Source organism: Apus apus, chromosome 4 (assembly GCF_020740795.1).
Source record: "Apus apus isolate bApuApu2 chromosome 4, bApuApu2.pri.cur, whole genome shotgun sequence".
NCBI classification, from domain to species: Eukaryota; Metazoa; Chordata; class Aves; order Apodiformes; family Apodidae; genus Apus; species Apus apus.
This window is the reverse complement of record NC_067285.1, coordinates 44,856,024-44,876,081: the sequence shown is the minus strand read 5'-3', so window position 1 is coordinate 44,876,081 and position 20,058 is coordinate 44,856,024. Positions and strand designations below refer to the sequence as shown.

General features: G+C 55.0%; 1 long non-coding RNA gene across 1 annotated transcript; it reads left to right on the top strand.

Moving 5' to 3' along the window:
* The first annotated feature begins 10,093 nt into the window (after positions 1 to 10,093).
* Positions 10,094 to 10,622, top strand: LOC127384060 (uncharacterized). The gene is made up of 3 exons (XR_007889361.1): positions 10,094 to 10,214; positions 10,303 to 10,398; positions 10,490 to 10,622. It is a non-coding gene; the product is annotated as an uncharacterized LOC127384060 (long non-coding RNA).
* The last annotated feature ends 9,436 nt before the right edge of the window (positions 10,623 to 20,058 follow it).

The following is a 20,058-nucleotide window of genomic DNA, read 5'->3' as shown; positions in this document are numbered from 1 at the left end:
TCCTGGTGGCTTCTTGTAATGGTATTTTCTATCTAGAAGTGTATTAAGATGGTATTTGTTCTGAGCAGAAAGGAACCCAAATGCTTTCATGCATTTACTTTTTTAATGCTAGTATGGAACACAGAATATTTCAGACTGAAAGCATTCATTGGCCTGGTCTTGAATATACACTGCACACATACCTGAAGGAATCACATTGATTCTGTTTTCTTAATACGGGCTCCCAGGACACAGTTAAGAAAAACATCTCCTAGAATTGTAGATTAAATCCAGAGTTCATTAAGTTTTGAAGTTCAACTTCACTGTTTCTTCAATATGATATTACTCCTTTGTAATCTATCATCTCCTTGGACTGTGTGCTTGCAGAAGACACTTCATTCTCAGGGCTTCTCTTGAATTTGTACAATCATGCTTTATATAAGACTCCTCTTAAACAAAAACAGTAAAAAAGTTAACTGTATTAGTTGGAGAACCAATCAAAATTGCTACAGATGTCCCCTCTTTATTCCTAGAAATGATTGGTAAAATACAGACAGTTGTGGCTGAATGGATTTTAAAATGTTGCTGAAATGTCTGGTTCCTACAGGGAGAGCTGCTGTAGCAGAGGCTCCAGGGAGGTTTTGATCCCCAGGAGAGGGAAAACCTAACTATCCTGAGGACTATCTACCTCCCATGAAAGGAATCCTAGACACAGCAGACTAGGAGCCTTTCCTCTTCTCCCATCTCTTGTACAGATCCCTGTGGCTGAGTGGAACGAGTTGCAGGATCTGCTTCCCAGACAGCAAGCATGTGAAGTCAGGAGAGCACAGCAATTCTACACACTGCAATGCTGCAGACCAGCAGCACAAGGCCTGCTTGTTCCCAGCATGTTCTTGTCCAGCCCCTGATCCCAGGTGAAAGGCACTGCAGACAGTAAGTTTGGGGTACAGGAGAACATTTAATCAGAGTGTGAGGGGAGGAGGAGAAATGCAAAAAAGAGAAGCTGCTAGAAAAGAGTTTACAAGGTGAAGCAATAGGAGAGCAGCACTTCTCCATTTACAGAAATGCTACATTCCTTAAAGAATGAACCAGAACTCAGCCACGGGGCTGGGCCATCTTACAAACTAACCTAGAAAACTGGCCCACAAACTTTTAATAATTACCTCTAATTAGTTAACAAAGTTAGATAGTTGAATGTGGCAAGTGGTTGGGACAAGGTTTCTTCCCTTAAAATAGCACAGGCTGAGTCTGCATAGCCACAGAATATTCTTTAAAAGTTGCATTAAATTGCAGTGTAGAATTTCTCAGGAATCTGACACCTCATGACAGCTAAGGACCCAGGCTCTTGCAATTACTCACTTCTGCTGTTCCCTGAACTCAGCCCAAAGTGGAAAGAGGCTCATGTCTCATGTCAGGGCAGAGGAAACAGGAGCCTGGGTCAGTGCCCTCATTGCTCACCATCAGGTATCCCCAGTGTCTGAGCAAGCTGGTGCAGTGAGAAAGGGGACCGAGGTTTATTTAACAGCCCAAACCACTGAGAGTTCATGGCAAAGAAAACTACCCCATGCTCGGAAGGAAGAGACCACTCTGCTCGTTCACTCCTTTTCCCACCCTTCTCAGGCATTCAGTGCTGGCTGTCCAAGACAGCTGCCCAGGACCAAGGCCCTGACAGTCACAGATCCTTAAATAACACATGTAGTCAAGGGAGCAGGCTGAGAGTGAAGGTGAGAGCCCATGTTTGTGTGCCTGGCAGCTCATTCTATAAGCAAAGTCAGTGTTGAACATTGTTACCTAATCAGAAGTCAAAGTGAAGTGCCTACTCCTGAACATACACCTGTGTCATGTTACAAGACATCAACTTAAAAGCTATATAAAACTGTTACCAAGTCCTGTGCCCCAGAGAGAAGGTAAGTACCAGAGCATGAAACAAGAGTTCAGCTGCAGGACCCATGGCTGAATTCTTATTTTGTCCCAAAGGTCTGGTCTCCAGAGCCTGACATCCTCACATGTTGATGCTTACCTTGCAGTCTACACTTTTCTCCAGGACAATGCTATTTCAAAAGGTGCCTCCTCTCCCCACCCCAGATACTTACTCCCACTTTTGATAACAGTGAAAAGCTGGGGGTTTTCTTTAAACACTGATATTATAGGTGTGGTTTTGCAAGGTGATCTGGCAAGAGATTCCATCAGCATAACACAGGAGTTACAGAATAACCTTTGGGTGGGAAAGGATAATTCTTGAACCAGTTTTGCCACTGGAAAAGATGTATATGCAATTATTTCTTAGGCAATTGAATGCAGTACATCTACCAACATAACAGCTTGTGGCCAAGGGCCCAGGGCAGTTAAACAAGTAACTCTGTAGAGTTCTATGTCTTCTTGTAAAGTTGATGAAAATTGTGGCTCCTCCCTCACCCTAACAACTGCCATAAAATTCCAATTATTGTTTTGTACGAGTAGGTTAAGTCTAGTTACAGATTAGCAATTTGGAACACAAAGCTTTATATTGCTTCCCACACCTGTTTTTTCTAGTCATGCCCACAGCACATATTGACTGGACTTCCCTCATCCTTAGTTGTTCTGTGACAGTGTCTCCTACTGTGATGTCATGCCCTTTCTGTGCTGCTTCGTTTTTGGCTGGCTACAGAGCATCAGTAACTCTGAAGTAGGTTTCTTCAAACTCAAGTCATATTACCCTATAAAGCTGTGACAGTTTGGATAATTACAAAGTGGCCTTAATTTTTTTTTATCAGCTTTTGAGTTAAACAGAGCACTAATACTTTCTCATCTAGGAACATGAGCTCTTGTCTGGCTCCAAAAAGCAGCCTCAGAAAGCAGTAGCTGGACATTCCCACGGGAGGGGAAGGAGCATGGCACTCATCTGGTTTCTGAGAGCCTGGTGTGGCCCTGCTCAAGCATGGTGGCAGCAAGATGAGGGTAAATCACGTAAGTCATCCTGAGACCAGAAACCAGCTTTCCTTTTTCTCACAGTGCCCAAACCACTAGATCACTGGCTGCTGTTGAGTGCAAGGGATCCAGTTACTACCCTGTGGGTGTTGTGTAGTCACAAGCAGCTCAGCCCATAAGCCCTGCAGTGCTAAGCTGTCCCTTTATTCCAGAGTGACTTGCCTCCATAGAGAAGCAAAAGCCATTATTAGGCACCTGGGACATTCTCCATTTGAAAGTGAGATACTGGTCACCCCCAGGAAAGAATTCTGCTGCCAGCACATATTAAGAACTGACATGCTAGGGAAAAGATGACTGAACAACCCAAATTAAGCCCCCAAAAAATCAGCAGCATCACTCATTCAACTCATTCCCAGCCAATGCCATCAGGTCACAGTTCCTGCAGGGAAAGAAAAATACTGAAAAAGACCAGCCAAGCTGTGTTCTAAATGGGAAGGGCAATAGCCTGGCCTCTCAGGAGGGCTCATTAGATTCAGCATAGTGTTTCTCCAGATACCTTATCTAGAGGCAATGAAAAACACCTCTTTATACATCAACCTCTGGATTTTTCCTGTTCTTGCACGCACACAAGAGAAAAAGCAAAACAAAACAGCATATGAAAAGCCTTGTTTCTATCCCACTACATTACCAAATTTTCAGATCAGACCTCTGTATTACCAAGCCAGGATGAAGACGCTATCAGAAGTTATGAGAGTTTATTTCTTCTTCTAGTAGTTCAAATCAACACTGCACCAATGGAGGTAGGTTCAGGAGTTTAACTTCCTTTTAGTGGTGTATGGATATTAATTTAGCTTTGATCAAAACTAAGTATTTTTAAATAATGTATTTTATTAAATTACAAAGACAATTTACTAAATGAGTTCAGGTTTTTTTTAAACATTAGTAACAGGTAATCTGTTTTTCTAGGTGAATAATTGCCAGCTTTGCTTTCTTTTCCATATCCTAGCAGATGCCTGAACACTATTTTACAACTCCCCACAGGCCACCTCCTTCCCTCAATCTAATCTGCCCAAAAAGTTACTCTGAACTGGAGCTTGAAAACACCTTTACACCTCCTAATAGGCATTGGGAGCATGCCCAGCCTTCTGTTTACCAGCATTATTTTGTTGTTTTATCACTAAGAGAGTAGGAAGGATCTAGGTTGTGTTTAAACGCAACTCAAAAGGCTTGTCAAGATGTCCCTAAAGACAACTGCAGCTCCTGTCACCTGAAGGTGCCACAAAGGCTGAGAAATGCAATGAGGAAACATTACAAGTGTCTCTTCACTTAGGTAAATGGATGGATTTGATTATTTCAATCTGTGAACAGATACAAATAAGCAAGGCTGCAAAGTTGGTGTTTTTCTCTTCTTCATAAGGGTTTGGGTTTGTTGTTTTTCAAGATGAGGACCCTGAGGTACACCAAGAGGCAGCACAGGACAATATTTACTCTCTCCTCTGCAGCTGAAGAGGGGATGTTGGTGTTTGAGTCTTACCACACTCCCACCTCTCTGTAAGTGCTGTTTTCCAGTTCAGACCAGCTTCTCACACCCCACAAGGCAGAGCTGCTTAGCAGCCCACGAGCCTCACACTGCCTGCCAGAAGGATGTCAGGGGATGTTGGAGAGTGAAGGAGCAAGGGGGTGAGGAGCATCCTGTTTGCACTAAAAGGCCTTCAGAGCTCAAGGTGTTGAAGATTTTACTGCTCCATGATCTTAAGTGGGGCACCTCCCTCTTCCTCAGAGTAACAGGATTAGCATCCCACCTCCCCCTCTTCTTGAGGCATCCCTTTGCCTTCAGAAGCTGGTTATCATGCTCAGGGGCTAACAGCTACTTCCTCAGAAGCCCCCAGCCCTCTGACACACCCCCAGCCGTCCTATTTGGGGGAGCAGCAGCCCAGAGCCATACCTAATGCACTGAGTGCTCCCCAGCACAGCACACAGCTCTCAGGCCCTGATCTGCTTCTGAGCTACAGCATTTAGACCCAGCCTCTCTGGGGAGAGGGCAAAGGGGCCTTTTACATCAGCAGCAGCAACCTGGCTAGTTAAACAAGTTGACCCTTGTATCAAGGATGAGGGCTTTTGCTTTACCTGTTCCTGCCTCTGTAAAATCCAACTCCCCCCAGACCCCATGAGCTGGTGATGCTCATCCCACCATGGGTGCTTTCTCCCTTCTTAAAAAGCTAAACCTAAAATCTCTCCTATAGCCTTTAATTTTTAAAAGGTCTTCTCTTTCCCCCAGTTTCTCTGCAACCCCCCACTCTCCAACAGTAAAAGCAGGATCTCTGCTTTGAAAAATTAAACTAAATATTTAATTCAAAAGGTCATGCTTAGGATGTCAATTGCCCTTCATTTTGCAAAAGACAAAACTTAAACATGAAACCCACCCAGACAAATAAAGCCTGTGTTACATGGCATGTTTAAAAAACAAGCAAACAAAACAAAACATGCCCCAACCTTATTTTATCAACCAGGAAAAGTAAAACAAGAAAACCCTACAACATGAAGTCACATACCACTACTGACTCAGAAAACACAGATTACAATAATATTGAAAGACAAACTAACTTAAACCTAACAACAGCAGGAAAACAGTCCTCCCTCCACAGCCCCACAGTACCTGAGCAGGAATCAAAGACAGTCCAGCAATAACACCCAAATAAAAGCAAAGACAGAAACAAACAAAAAAAAAAACAAGAAAAAAAATACTTACAGTACAACAGCTCTCACTACAGTGAGGAATAAGCCCCCTGGCCTGAGCTTAAATACAGAGCTGGGGCCAATGGGGAAAGGAGGGTGGGTGGGTGTTTTGGGAGGCTCCAGGTGAGGCCATCAGGGTGATGGGGACCTGGTGGGCTCTGGGAATGCCTCCAACAGTAGCTGAGACCAAGCAGCTTTGATATTTCCACGGATATCTCCTGTGCTGGCCTCCCAGCAAGGCTGTCAGCACCCCTGGGGCTGAAGGGGGAGGCAGGAGCAGCATCTCCAGGTAGGAGTGTGACCCCATCTGGGGATGGTGGCAGCAGAAGGGAGGAGGGCTCTGTGGATCCCGTGTGGGGGTGGCAGATCTCACCCTGAGGTTAGGGGGGGGTGTTCCATGAGAAGCCTTTTCCACCAGGAAACAACTGAAATGTGCCTGATCAGCTGGAAGTGCCTTCTGTGTGTGTGTGTCAGGTGTGTGTCCTGGGATCTGAGGAGGTGACTATTGGCTGTTTTTTCATCAGGACAGCTCACAAAGTGTCAATGTATGGTGGGGCTCTCTTGTGGTCTCCTTTCTTCTCTGAATGTGGAAGTCTTCTGGTTGTTGAAGGGGAAGTTGCTGTGCTTGAAGACCAACTACCCTGGGGTTGTGGTTAGAGACTTGGTTTTGTTCCTGTAGGTCCTGGGTCCAGAGTATTAGAAGGCTTTGACCTGCAATAGTCTGTGCTAGTCAAAGGCCAGATGTTCAGGAAAGGTTAATTGGCAGCAGATCCACAGAGATGCTGCTGAAGGGCTGGATGAGGAGGCCCTTGGGAGGCAGGAACTGCAGAGCTCCCCGGGGTGCAGCCTGTGCTGAGGCTGGAGCACATGTTTGCTCCTCTTGAATCTCAAACGTGGATGCCGGGAGATAAAACCAACATTATTAGCTGCCAGCAGATTCAGGCAGGAAACTAGACAGCTCTTTCACAGGTAAAACATAACGCAAAAACACCCCCAAATGTTTTAATTTTTAATATATTTAATAAATACTTCAGTGATATGATGGTGTCTGGGGAGGATGGAGCTTTCTGGGGCGAAAGGAATGAGAGGAGCATTTATTTTAGGAACTTTGGAAGCCTGGGCTGGCTCAGCAGTGCAGATACCTGTGTGTTCAGTGTGACTGCAGAACCACAGAGGAGTTTGATCTGAGACACCCGAGACCTTCAGCATCCGTGTTCATCCCCCAGAGCTGAGGCTTTGCTGCTGGGCAGCTGGAAAAGGGTGTTCCAGCTGCAGGGAGGCTGCAGCAGAGGAGCAGGTGAGTCCTGAGGGCTGCTAAGCACCTTTCTGGACAGAGCACCTCAGAAGTACAGCCAGGCTGCAGCCAGGGCAGAGCAGGCAGGGCTGCTGCTCCTGGAAATCTGGCTAGAAGGGCTTTTTGGCACAACTTCATTTCTGCCTTCGTGCCTTTGCTATGGAAGATGTTCTGCTGCCTTTCCCTGGCTTAGAAGGGAAGCAGCACAGGCAGAGCTGACACTGGCTACAACTGCCAGCCTGTCTTCCACTGGCTTCATTCCTGTGCTTTACCTCTCTTGTGGCAGCCTGACAGCAACGTGTGGGCTGTTTCTCTGCTCAGCTGCCTCTCACGGGCAGGATGGACAGATCCCTCTCCCAGGAACTGGTCAGGGCTGCAAACCTGACAGCTCCTGGGTCTTCCTGCTGCTCCACCCTTGCCGGAGGGGGAAGGTTACCCTGTTTTCATGAAAACTAACAGCAACTGGGCTTCCAGGCCCTCTTGGCAGTGCCAAAAGGAATTTCTCACAGCACCTCACTTGTTTTCCCTGACAATCCGAGCCATCTCCCCCACTGCCCCTGTAAGAGACGCAGCGGGGAAGGGTCCTGGGTTCCCCCGGGATGCTGTCAGTGCTGCGTGGGGCTGGACTAGCGTGTCCTCAGCCCTGCTAGCCTGGAGAGGCTGCTCTGTCCTGACAGCTTGCTCTGCTCGGAGACACGTGGAAGCCCTGGCTCCGCTCTGCTCGCTCTTCTCAAGCGCCCCACTTCGCGCTCGCCCTGCTGCCCGCTCATCCGTCTCTGCAACACCCCTCAGCGGGCCCTGCAGCGGGCGGCGGCGAACGGAAGGGGCAGCAGCACGGAGCGGGTCCGGAGCCCGTTCCCGGGGGTCCCGGCGCGGCCGCTCCGGGGGGCGGGCTGGGGCAGTGCCGCGCTTCCCCCGCCAGGCGGCGCCCCCGCGCGGGGCTGCTCCCGCCCCCCCCGTCCCGCCATTGGCTGCGGCCCCGGAGCCGCCGGCGGCGCTGATTGGTGGGAGCGGCAGCGCGTGCCGGCCCCGAGGCTTTGAATGGCCCCGGGGCGCAGTTACCGCGTGTGGCCGCCAGGGGGCGCCTCCGCCAGGGGCGGGAGCGGCTGGGGGGGAGGGGGAGCCCGGGGCTGGGGGTGCCCGGGGCTTCTGGGGGTGCCCGGGGCTTCTGGGGGTGCCCGGGGCTGGGGGAGGGGGGGGGTGCCCGGGCCTGGGGGTACCGGGGCTGGAGGTGCCCGGGGCTTCTGGGGGTGCCCGGGCTGGGGGTGCCCGGGCTGGGGGTGCGGGTGCCCGGAGCTGCTGTCGCTGCTGCAGGGGACGAGGAGTTTCCCGGCCCGGGAACCGGCAGCACGAACCCGTCGTGCCCCGCTGCGTTCCGGGCTGCGTCCCAGGTTGGTTCCCGCCCCGGCTCCCCCGCACCCGGCTCTGCGGGCAGGTTTTGGGCCCCCCTGGGCTGCTCTGGACACGGGTGTTCCCCAGGTCCGGGCTCAGGGCAGGGGGCTCTGGGCTGGGGGCCAGGGCTGCGGGTGCTGCTGTGCCGGGAGGGCTCTGGGGGCTGCGGGTGGGCGCGGGCTGGGCAGCACTGCTGGGCCGGGCTGGGGGCTCCTCGGGGGGAGTTCACACGTGGCTGGGGCAGAGGGGATGGTCCCCGTGGGATGCGAGACCTGCTGGGCTGGCCAGGAGCCCGAAGTGAGACCTGGGCTGATCTGGGTTGCTCCAGGCTGTGCCCTTTTCCAGCCCCAGACAGGCCGGGACGGTTCCAGCTGCACAAACAGGACATTCCCTGGACACCAGGGCACGGTCTTTGCATCCCAACCCAAGGAGATGGACTGATTGGAAGCAGAGGTGCTGGTTCCTGCCCCAATCATGGTGAGTAATGGGAGGCAGGAGGAGAAGCACCGAGAGCTGCAGGCACCTGAGTTGGCTCCACCTTGTCTGCTGCTGCCTGGGTTTGTCCACAGGTGCCTCTGGTTCTCAGCCCCAGGTTCCAGCAGCTCCTCTGAGGAATGGGTTTGGTTTCTCTCTTCCCAAGCCTGGGAGCTGGTGCCAGCAGGGCTGGGGGTGTCACTGCTGGGGGCAGCAGGGCTGGGACCAGAAGTGCAGCAGGGGTTCCTCAGGGCAGCCAGGCTGGAACAGCCTTTCTCTGGGAGTGCTGCTGAGCTCCAGGCTGTCGTTCCCTGCATGTTTGTTTCCTTTTGCTTAAGGCAGTGGATGAGCTGGTGTGTGTCAGCAGCTGGTGACCAGCCCCCTGCGTGTGCTTGCTACCTGTGGGTTCCAGGTAAGATTCAGTGTTCCAGGTGTGACTTTGCACGGCAGTTGCTGGGTTTCTGCACGGATTTTGACCCACTTCTCTCTTCCCCCCCAGGAAATGGAGCGTTTGGTTGCCCCCCATCCCTCTGCAAGCCCTTCCCATCGTGTGCTGGGCTGCCCACAGTCTCTCAGCCGCCGGGTTTGTGCCAGGAGCCCACGAGTGAGGGTGAGTGGGGCTGTGGGGGTGGCCGTGGTGACTTGGCTGGGGCGCAGGAGGGAGGAGCGAGGCTCCAGGGGGGCTGGGGCTCCTGCAGATCCCTGGGCTGCAGCCCCGGGGTGACACCTCCCTGCAGGCCTGGCTCCCAGGCCTCAGGGGAGCCCCAGGGATGGCTCCAGGCAGGCGTGTGCTGCCTCTGCCCCTGCCCGGGCTGTGCAGAACATGCCCTGCCCTGAGGGTGGCTCTGGTGGGTCTGAGCTGTGTGAAAGCCAATGGACTTGGCTGGGCTGTGCCCCTTGGTTCTGCCCCGCAGGGGGACGAGGTGCTGGAGTTCTGCTGGAGACACGGGCAGTGCTTGTGCAGAAGGGAAGCAAACCCAAGGACAGCCCGGGCCTGGACACGAGGACTCTGCCTTGTGGAAGCTGAGAGCTGTTCCTGAGGGACACAGGACACCCTGGGACATGTGAGGTGCGTGGGGAAGGGCCACCCAGGGCTTTGCCCCTCATCCTGCTGTGGGTTTTCAGCCAGGTCCTGGTGTTACATACAGCTACTGGCAGCTACACAGTGGTTTGCTGTTGTTTGTCAGAGCACTAATTAACTTGGATTAGAAGAAATCTCATTCTGAATGACTGCCCTGTCTGCTTGGGGAGCACCCAGGACAGTCGCTTGGTTGGGTCCCCGGTTCTTTTGGGTCTAGCTCAGGTTGGGCTCTTGTTTTTGGGTTGTTCTGTTTGTCAGTTCAGCTCCTGCTTCTTCCAGGTCCTGCCCCTGAAGGCTCCAGTTGGTTTGCAGCACCAGGGCCTTGTGGCTCCAGCTCATGTGCAGCTTCAGGTTGGCTGGTTGTGCCCCTGTTTTTTCATGGGCTTCTGGATGGCCCCAGTTCAGTCCTGGCTCATGTTTGTTTCTGCTCTGGGTTCAGGTCCAGCTCATGGATGGTGCCAGCTGGTTTGTGAGTCTGTTTGGTTGCAGCTGCAGCTCATGGGCAACTCTGGCTGGAGCTCGTTTGCACCTTCAGGTAATTTCTTCCTGCCCCCATTGATTTCAGGTCCAGCTCATTTGTGGCTCCTGTTTCTTTCTGCACCACTTTGTTTCTGCTCTGGTTTCAGGCCCAGCAGGTTCCTGCTTCCAGTGTGTTTTGGGCTCCTGTCAGTTACAGAACCAGTCCAGTGTCATGTCTCCCAGCTCCTCTCCAGTCCCAGCTGGTTTCAGGAGCTCCCACCAGACCCTCCTGCCTGCACCCCCTCCTGGCTGGGCTGCAGCTCCAGGCCCGTGTGGCTGCAGGGTGAGTCCAGCCAGTCCTCCTGGGAGCAGCAGGGCTGCAGCTGGGACTGTCCCCTGGGATTGGGATGTCCCAAGGGAACTGCCTGGGGCTGAGAGCCCTCTGAGAGGTGAGTGACTGCACCCTGTGGGACATCCTTCTAGTGGATGGGTGGTGGGAACTGAGGAATGCTGGAGTCAGCTGTGTGGGATTGTCCTGCCTGGCATCCCAGCTATGTAAATAGCTTTTCATATTTATATTCCATGGCTAGATCTGTTTCTTAGGTGTATATATGTAGAATAGGTATTTTATATAGAGTTAGGTCGTTGATAGAGCTATTTATATTGAATAAAGTAGTTTCTGGTTATTGGAGAGCTAAATAACTTTGATTAGAAAGACTCATTTTGAGTGACTGCCCTGTCTGCTTTCTGAGCATCTGGGATGCTCACTTGGGCCCCTGCTTCTTTCAGGTCCATGTCTGGGATGGTTCCAGTTCAGTTCTGTCTCCCATTTGCTTCTGTTCCACTTCCAGGTCCTGCCCCTGAAGGCTCCAGTTCGTTTGCAGCACCAGGGCCTTGTGGCTCCAGCTCATGTGCAGCTTCAGGTTGGCTAGTTGTGCCCCTGTTTTTTCAGGCCCAGCTCCTGGATGGCCCCAGTTCAGTTCTGGCTCATGTTTGTTTCTGCTCTGGGTTCAGGTCCAGCTCATGGATGGTGCCAGCTGGTTTGTGAGTCTGTTTGGTTGCAGCTGCAGCTCATGGGCAACTCTGGCTGGAGCTCGTTTGCACCTTCAGGTAATTTCTTCCTGCCCCCATTGATTTCAGGTCCAGCTCATGTGTGGCTCCTGTTTGTTTCTGCTCTGGTTTCAGGCCCAGCAGGTTCCTGCTTCCAGTGTGTTTTGGACCCCAGTTGGCTTCAGAACCAGTCCAGAGTCATCTCCTCCAGCTGAGCTGCATCTCCATTGCCAATTGGGTTCCATCCCATCTCCATTGTCAGTTGGGTTCCAGCTCCTTGTGGTTCCAGCCCCTCTCAGCTGGTGCTTGTTCCAACCCTCTTGGCTTCAGCCCAAGTTGTCAATCACTCACTGTCACCAAGCACACATGAACATCAAGTGTCATCCCTGGTCCCAACCCTTGTACCTTGAATAAACAGTTGGACAGCAACAAGGCCTGAAAAGTGCTTTTTCGCCCTGAGACTATCTCCAACTTTTTTTTTTCTCTGGTGCATGCAGGAATAGGGCTGGGACTGGACCCCCACCTCCGGGGGGGGCCCCGCGCGCACGGACCCCCCCTCCTAAGGGGGGGCCAGGCACCCACCCCGAGCCCCCACCTCCGGCGGGGGCCCATGCTACTCCCACCCCCCTCCCGCAGCCCCAGGCCCTCCCGCCTCCCCCCTCCCCGCACCCGCGGCCAAACGGCCCCTGCCTCGGAGCCCGGGAGCAGCGAGCGAGTCGCCGTTCCCGAGCCCCGAGCCAGGACTCGCCCCTGCTCAGCCCCGGGGCCCGTTCCCAGCCCCGCACACGCAGGACAAGGGCTCCGGGCACCGCCCGGCTCGCTCCGCGCTGCTGAGCCCAGGAACCCACCCCGGGGCTGAGCCCCGAAGCCCCCGCCGGGGCCGGACAACGAGCGGGGGGGGTCGGGTCGGGACCGGGATCCCGATCCCGAGCGGTGCTTGGGAACCGTCGGGGGGACCCGCGGAGCGGGCCCAGCCCCGTGTGGCCGCGGGCGAGGACGGGGGGCGCCGGCTCCGGCCCTCGGGCTTGATTCTCCTTCGCTCCCCCGGCGCCCCCAGAGCGGCTCCAGCGCGGCCGCCCGGGCTCGGACTCTCCGCAGCCGCCTCCGTCCGGAGCAGCTCCGAGCAGCCCCGGCCCCGCTCGGCCGGGCCCCTGCCCCGCTCCCCGGCCCCAGCTCCTCCCGGGGCCCCCCCCGCACCAACACCCGCCCCGCCCGCTGCCAACCCCGGAAAGAAACCCGAGCCCTCCGCCCGCCGCCCTTAAATAGCCTCGGCCCCGCCCCGCTGCGCACGCGCCCTGCGGCCCCGCCCCTCGCGCACCTGGCCCGGCCCCGCCCCGCTGCGCACGCGCCCTGGGAGCACAATCGCGCGCACCTGAGCCCTGCGGCCCCGCCCCCGCTCGGCCCCGCCCCGCTCGGCACGCGCCGCCTCTTCAGCCCCCGCGCGGCGCCGGCCCCGAGCGCGGCCGGACGGAGCCGGGGCTGGGAGCGGAGCTGCGGCGGCGGGACGGCCCGGGGGCTGCTCCTGGAGCCGTGCGGGGCCGGGGAGCCGGGCCGGGGCTTCGGGCCGCTGGGCCCTGCGGGGCCGGAGCAGGAGGCCCGGCCCGTGCCCGCTGCTCGCCGGGCCGGCGGGGGGCGGGTCCCGGGGCTGGGCCTGAGCGCCCCGCTTTGCCCGCTCTCGGCGCCTCCGTCCTGAGGTCGCGGGCAGGAGGAGCCGCGCTCCGGCGCCTCGGGCGGGGAGCGGGGAGCGGCGGCCGGGCCTCGGGGCCAAGTCCCGCTTGGCCGGCTCCGGAGCGGCTGCGGGGAGCGGAGGGCGCCGGTGTCCTGAGGGGCTGCGCTGGGGCCGGGCTGGCGGGAAGGAGGCGGCGGCTGCTCGGGAAGGCTGCAGGAAGGCCGGGCAGGGCAGGCGGGGCGCTTTGCCCCGGGAGCTGCCCCGGGGATGCTCCTGCTGCCCGGGCCCCGGCGGGGGCTGCAGGCGCTGGGCCCCTCGCGGCGGGACTTGGTGGTTCTGAGCCGGGAACAGCCCCGAGGAGCCCGGTTTGGGCTTTGTCAGCCACGACCCGGGGGTTGGGTCTCCCGAGACAGGGCTTCGTGTCGAGTTCCAAGCGCTGAAACTGACCCCATGCCCCCCGAGGTGGGACTTGGGCTCTTTCTGAGCTTTAGGGCTGCCCAAAGGAGCCTGGTTTCAAGCCCTGGGACAGGGCTCTGGGGCTCTGCTTGGAGCCCTAAAAGGCAGGACTGTGAGCACCAACATGAGGGACTGGGTCTCTGCTTCAGGCCCCCTAAAGGCAGGACTTGGTCTCCTCAGCCCTGAAAGTGCCAAATGAGCCTGGTGTCACAACTGCAACATGCAGGACTTAGTCTCTGGTCCTCACCCCCCAACAACCTGGTGTCATGACTGCAACATGCAGGACTTAGCCTCTGGTTCTCCTCCCCCAAACAAGCCTCATTTCATGACTGCAAAATGCAGGACTTAGTCTCTGGTTCTAAGCACAAACACACAGCACTTGGGCTGCCATTGAAACCCCCAGGCACAGGACTTGTGTCCATGTTTCATCTCTAGCACTGGCCCAATGAGGCCCAAACATGCAGGACTTGGTTTTTGTGAGGAAAAAATCCCGGGCTGGCTCCAGCACCAAGCGCAGCTGGGCGGGATCAGCCTTATCCCCAACCCCCATCAGCCGGGAGCAGCTCTGCTCCCAGCACCGCCCCGCGGGAGCCCCCGGCCCGGTTCCGCAGCCCCGAGGAGAGGCCAGGACCGGTCCCGGAGCCCCTCCCGGCGGGGGAGGACCGGGGCAGCCCGGGCTCTGCTCTCGGGATTGGATTCCCCAGCGCCCCGCAAGGGAAGACAAGCGGAGCGCCCTGGCTCCGCTCCGTGCCCGCCCCTCCAGCCCCAGACTCACCCTGCGGAGCTTCTGCCGCGGCTGCGCAGCGAGCGGCGGGGCCCGGCCCGGGCATGGCAGGCACGGGGGGGCCCGGGCTCTTGAGAGGCACGGCCCCGCCCGGGCTGCTTATAGGCACGGCCCAGCCCGTCGGGGCGCGGGGTCCTCGGCGTGGCGGGGTCGGGAGCGCGGCAGGGGGAGGGATCAGGGGACACGGACCCGCCGGCAGCAGCAGCAGCGCCTTGGGGACATCCCGGGTGCGGGGCAGGGCTGGGGCTGCCGAGGCACGGCGGCATCTGGGGCACGACCGCTCGGGAATGGGGTAGATCAGCAGCAGAACCGTTTGGATTTGTTCTCCTGGAAGCACAAACTCAAAAGCGGCCCAGGGAACCAGAGGGGGTTCCCCAGAGCCCGCCCCCCCCCCGACTCAGCTCGATCCCACCCTCCCCGGGGAGGTGTCAGTTCCTTCCCAGCTCACATCCCCAGCAAACCATCTATACATACAGATCCAGACATCCGTGTAGCCACCCGGTGACCCCTGGGCAGGGCCGACCCCATCCTGGCTGCTGGCCCGGATCCCACTTGTGTCATTCCCACGCACTCCTGCACGAGCCGGGCTTGGGTTTTGAACGAACCAGCCAGGAAAGCTGGTCCCGAGGGTGCTGCAGTCCCTGGCCAGACAAACCCGGTCCCCAGCAGCCACTGCAGCCCGAGTTCTGCAGCCGGGCACAGGGCACCCCCCGAGCTGCCACCGCCTCCTGCCCCTGCCCCGGGTGGCAGCCCCGGAGTGGGATCCCAGCCAAGGCTGCTGGGGCAATTCCTGCAGAATCGCAGCAAACCCAGCGCCTCCTGGAGCCTGGCTGCAGGCGTGTGCTGCCCGCCAGGACACAGGATGCCCCAGCACCCCCAAAGACCAACCTGTCCCCCTCCTGGGGATGCTCAGGCTCCCCGTCCCGGCGGGAGGGTGGCTGTCACCCGAGCCCCGGCGCTGTCGCTGTCACCCGAGCCCCGGCGCTGGGGCTAAGGCCACTCGGCGGTCGCTGCTGCTCCTGCTCCAACATTCCCCTGGGGGTTTTCCGCGTCTCCCGCCTTGTCCCGAGTCACTCCTGCCGGAGACATCCCATCCCTCGTGTCCTTGGGTGGCACCAGGATGCTCGCACAGCCAAGGCGAGCAGCGAGGAGCCAGACGCAGCCCTGCCCAGGGTCCCCGGGGTGCTCGGTCCCACCACGCTGTGGGGCACCCTGGGGACCCTGGGCAGGCACCTTCTGCCACACCAACCCCCCTCCAGCAGAAACACCCCGGCCAGGTCGCCTCTGTGCAGCATCCCTGGGGGGGCAGAGTTCCTGCCCTCAGCGGAGCAAGAGGGTCCCCACGGCCAGCACAGGGAGCCCCAAAGCCACCGCTGGGGACCCCCTGCCCCGGGGGTGGGCACAGGCTCTGGCCGCGACCAGGAGCTGCTGGGGCTTCAGGGAGGGCAGCAACAAATCTCAAACCCCGGGGGCAGCTTCCCCACAGCCCAGCTGGGATCAGCAGCACCCAATCCCTTCCCTGCACCCATCATCACTTCCCCTCCACCCCCCAGCCCAGCTGCGGGTCATTTTCCATCAGCTTGGGAGTGCCCACACCTGTGGAAGAGGCGGGACCCAGGCAGGAAAAAAGAGGGGAAGAAAAAAAACCCCAAACAACAACAACAACAACAACAACAAAAAATAAAAGAGGAAAAAAGAAGAAAAAACAAACAACAAGAAGAAAACCCAACAAAAAAAAAAAGGGGGGGGAAAGGGAAAAAATAAAACTAAACAAACAACAACAATAAAAAGGGGAAAAAGGAAAATTATAAGAAAGGGAAAAAAACAGGGATCTGTGGGGGCCGGGGCTGCTGCTGAAGGGTCGGGATCGGGCTGTCCCGGGGGTGGGGCAGGGCTTTGGTGCTGCGGGGGTGGGGACAGACCCCCAGGTTGAGGCAGGTCGCTGTGAGGCTTGAATCCGTGGGGCTCGTCATGGAAAACAGGCAGGGATGTGCAAATAAGTGCAATGCAATTAAATCGAATTTAAAAATCAATCAGTAAAATCCCTTTTCCTGCAGGAAGCCAGCCCCCTCCAGTCCTTTTTCCTGGAGGCTGTGACAAAAGCCACCCTTCCTCCAAGGGAGACAGGGAACCACTAGGGAGAGTCCAGCAGAGGGCAACAAAGATGACTGGGGGGACTGGAGCCTCTCCCCATTTGTCAAACACTCTGTCCCCAGGGCTGGTGGGCCTGGCTCAAACCACAGCTGGTTGGGTTCAGACTGGCCCCTTCATCCAGGCAGCACAAGCACGTGGCACCAGCTCTGCAGGGCACCTTAAATCCCTCTTGAAAGAGGATTTGTTTCATCACCCTTCCCATTCATAATAAAACAATAATACCAAACCAAAGCAAAACTGAGAACCCCAGGCAAGTCAGCAGGGGCAGGGCAGGTCCTGTGACTGGGGGGTAAACCAGAGGTGTACCTGCCTTGCACCCACCCCAGACACCCCTGTCCCTCTGGCCCAATCCCAGGGGAGAAGCCAGGACATGGTGGGTCTGGCTGTGGGACCAGAGCAGGTCCCAGGATCTCCGGAGTCTCCAGTGCCCAAGTCCCTGCTGGAGTAGGGAGCCTGTGGGGAGGCTGGGGGTGTGGAGTAGCTGTGAGTTCACCCAGGTGTTTGCAAAGGGTGAAACTAAAGGTGACTTGTGCCTCATGGTGCTGTCACATTTCTTGTTCCCTGAGCTGTGCTGCTCATCCCTGGGAAAGGAACACCAGCTCTGTCACTGCATGAGTGGGACTGGGTGTTTGTTTGATCCCTCTCCTGTCCTCTGAGCTAAAGGTTAGTTTAAAAGGTTCCTTCAGCAAACCCTTCCTGGTGCAACGTTGCTCCCCCCATCCCAATCCCAGAGCACGCTGTGGGGCAAGGCGGTTTTTATGCCAAAACCCACACCAATTCCTCCAACTCTGCTGGGGCCTGGCTGGAACAAAGGGGCCTTTGGCTTCCCGATGGCCCAGGTGGGGCTTTGGGGCTGTTTTCCCCATGGAGATGGGGAGGGAGAGAGTTGGGGGAGTGGCAAGGAGCAGCCCAGGCCCCTCACCCCTGGCTCCGGCTGGCTCTCCAACCAGGAGAGATGGGAGCAGGTTTCTATTGCAGGGTGGGAAGGGATGTCTGCGCTGGTTAGGCAAATAAATATTCCCAAAGTATTCTGAGATCCTTATGGAAACCTTGCTTTGCCTGGCTTTTGCTGTTTCTGTTGCAGGGGAGACCTGTGTGTGTGTGTGTGTGTACGTGAATAGCAAGCCCATGGACCTGAAGCTCTAGAACTTGGAATGAGGGGTGGGGAGTTTCTTGCTCTGCTGCCTTATTTGACTTCAAAAATTCGTGGGAGCTTTGGTGTGTTTTTGTTATCAAACCCTGATGATTCACTCCATTGTCAGGACCACTGAACAGGACCTGTGCAGCACCAGCAGCTGCTCAGCGAATAGCTGGGTGCAGGCCAGTTCCCTCTGGCCTCAGAAAGGTTCACCCAGCTTTTATACATTTTATTTTATTGTAATTGCTCCCCTTTTTGCATGCAGCACTGAAGGGGGTAATATAAAATCTCCGCTGGGGGTTGGGTTTTTTGTGTTTACTTTTATTGCTGCGTGCTGATATTAATGTGCTGAAAGGCCTCACCAACACAAGTACTGCAGCTGGACCTTCCCTAAACATCAGCTCCTCTTCTCCTCACAGCTCAGGTTACCCTCCCTCCCTGTGTCAATCAGTTGCCTCCAAGATAACACTTTTCCTTCTCCAAACCTGCTACTGTTGAAGCCAGTGATAGAATTCAGGTATTATTATTTTTTTTGGCTTTCTAAAATGGGAAGGGAAAAATAACTTCTCCCTTGTGTTTGTTGTCTTGTCTGGAGCCAAGACCAAACTGCTCCCTTAGCCACCCAGCAACCTTTCATTGTCAGCTTGATGTGGTTTGTTACTTTCATCCTATGATGCTGACGTGCTGTGGAGTCACGTTGTCACACCAACACAGAGCTGAACCCGTAGCATTACAAAGAGGGAGAAAGTGGGTTTTCAGTTTGGTAGGTGTTTTGAGACCTGACAACTGTTCTAGCCTGGGGCTTTTCTGAAGTGCAGCTTTCTGTGCCAGCCTGCTGGCAGCAACTGCAAACTTCACAGCTGGGATGCAAAGGAGAAGGTTTTAAGGTGATGATACAAGTGAAGCAATTTCTGTTTATTTCCTGAGGGCAGTAAGTTCTTTGGCATTGCTCACTGTCCAAGGCCTGACATTTTGGCTGTTGTGGGCATTGTACCTACTACATTCATTGCTTGTGCATGCACGTGATGAGTTGGTAGCTCTAAATTTAGGTTTTTCTAGGTTTTCTGGCTTATTTAATTATTTGAGTTGTAAATACAGGTGTTCTAGCTCCCATGACTGGAAATCACCCACAGGTCCTGCCACTTTCTCACTCCAGTCTGATGGCATTTGTCAACTGAACAAGAATCTCACCGACAGATGCCTGGGGGATGATACGTGGTTAGTTTGTCCCCACGTGTCTGCAGTGGTACCACCCAGCAGTGTGAGCAGGCAGCTGCCAGGGCTGCCCTGTGGCTCTGTGCCTCTGTTCTGGGGTCACTCCCACCAGGGTGGTCAGACATGTTCAAATGTCCCGAAGAGCTTGTGTTGGTCCTAGATCCAAACCCTCTTCTTCAGGGGTTTGCTGGGGAATCAAGGCAGAAGACAACAGAGGCTCTGCTGATAATGCTAATTTTTGAGCTGGCTTACAGAGCTTTACAGTCAGACTTAAGAAAAAGCTTGATAATACAAACATTTTTCTAAAACTCTCCAGTTTTGTAAGGAGGTTCTGGATGCTGCATATTTGTACACAGAAATAAAGCTGTCCCTTTTTTCAAGGTGGAAGGGAAGAGCCAGTTGGTACCTGAATTGTTGCTGCCACTTACTAGGCCCTGACAAGCACAAGGTTAGTCCATGTATTATTTAATGACTTCTGCTTGCTTAAAACAAGCAAAATTAATATAACTTTAGAAAATGTGTTTACTTTGAGGTGTTATTGCATCCACGTGTAACTGTGGCTGCTGCCTCTGTACTGCTTATGCTTCATGTGGCCCTAATCTTCCAAAGTTCATTAAATAAATTGGGGTCAGAGCACATGAAGAGCATGTTGGTGTTACAGCCACCACAGTGGCTCTACAGGTGACATGTGTTCTGATGTGCACAGGTTGGAAGAAATGAAGACATTTTTACCTGCTCTGTGTCAATGAGTGTCTGTAATAGATCTGCATGAGCAGAATTGGTACAGATTTATATTGAATAAACTTAACTTGGCAACTAAACAGTCTTCCCACTATCTTCTGTGCATTACAAGGAGGTAAGACATGTCAGATTTGCACCCTACATTTTTCTCCCCTGTCTTTCTTCTGGTTGAGAAACTCTCAGTAGTGAGTACTGAAAAAGGAATGGGCTGTAACCGTCTGGTCCACAGTTGAAGGAAAACTCCACAATTTCAGGCCAAATGAAAAAACTAGGAAACATGCCTAGATACTCTTTGAAAAACTATCGACAATGATTTTCAAGAAATTTGTATCTGACTGTTGTAAGGACTGACACTTACCAGTCAGTGCTGAATTAAAAAAAAACACAACAAAACACAAGGAAAACTATCTGTCTGTCTGTGTGTCTGAGGGAGGTGGGTACAGAGGAATTATGATAATTCAGCTAAGGAGCCCAAACTGGTGCTGCTCCTTTTTATGCTGCACTGGCAGTAAAAGAGAGTGAGCCACAA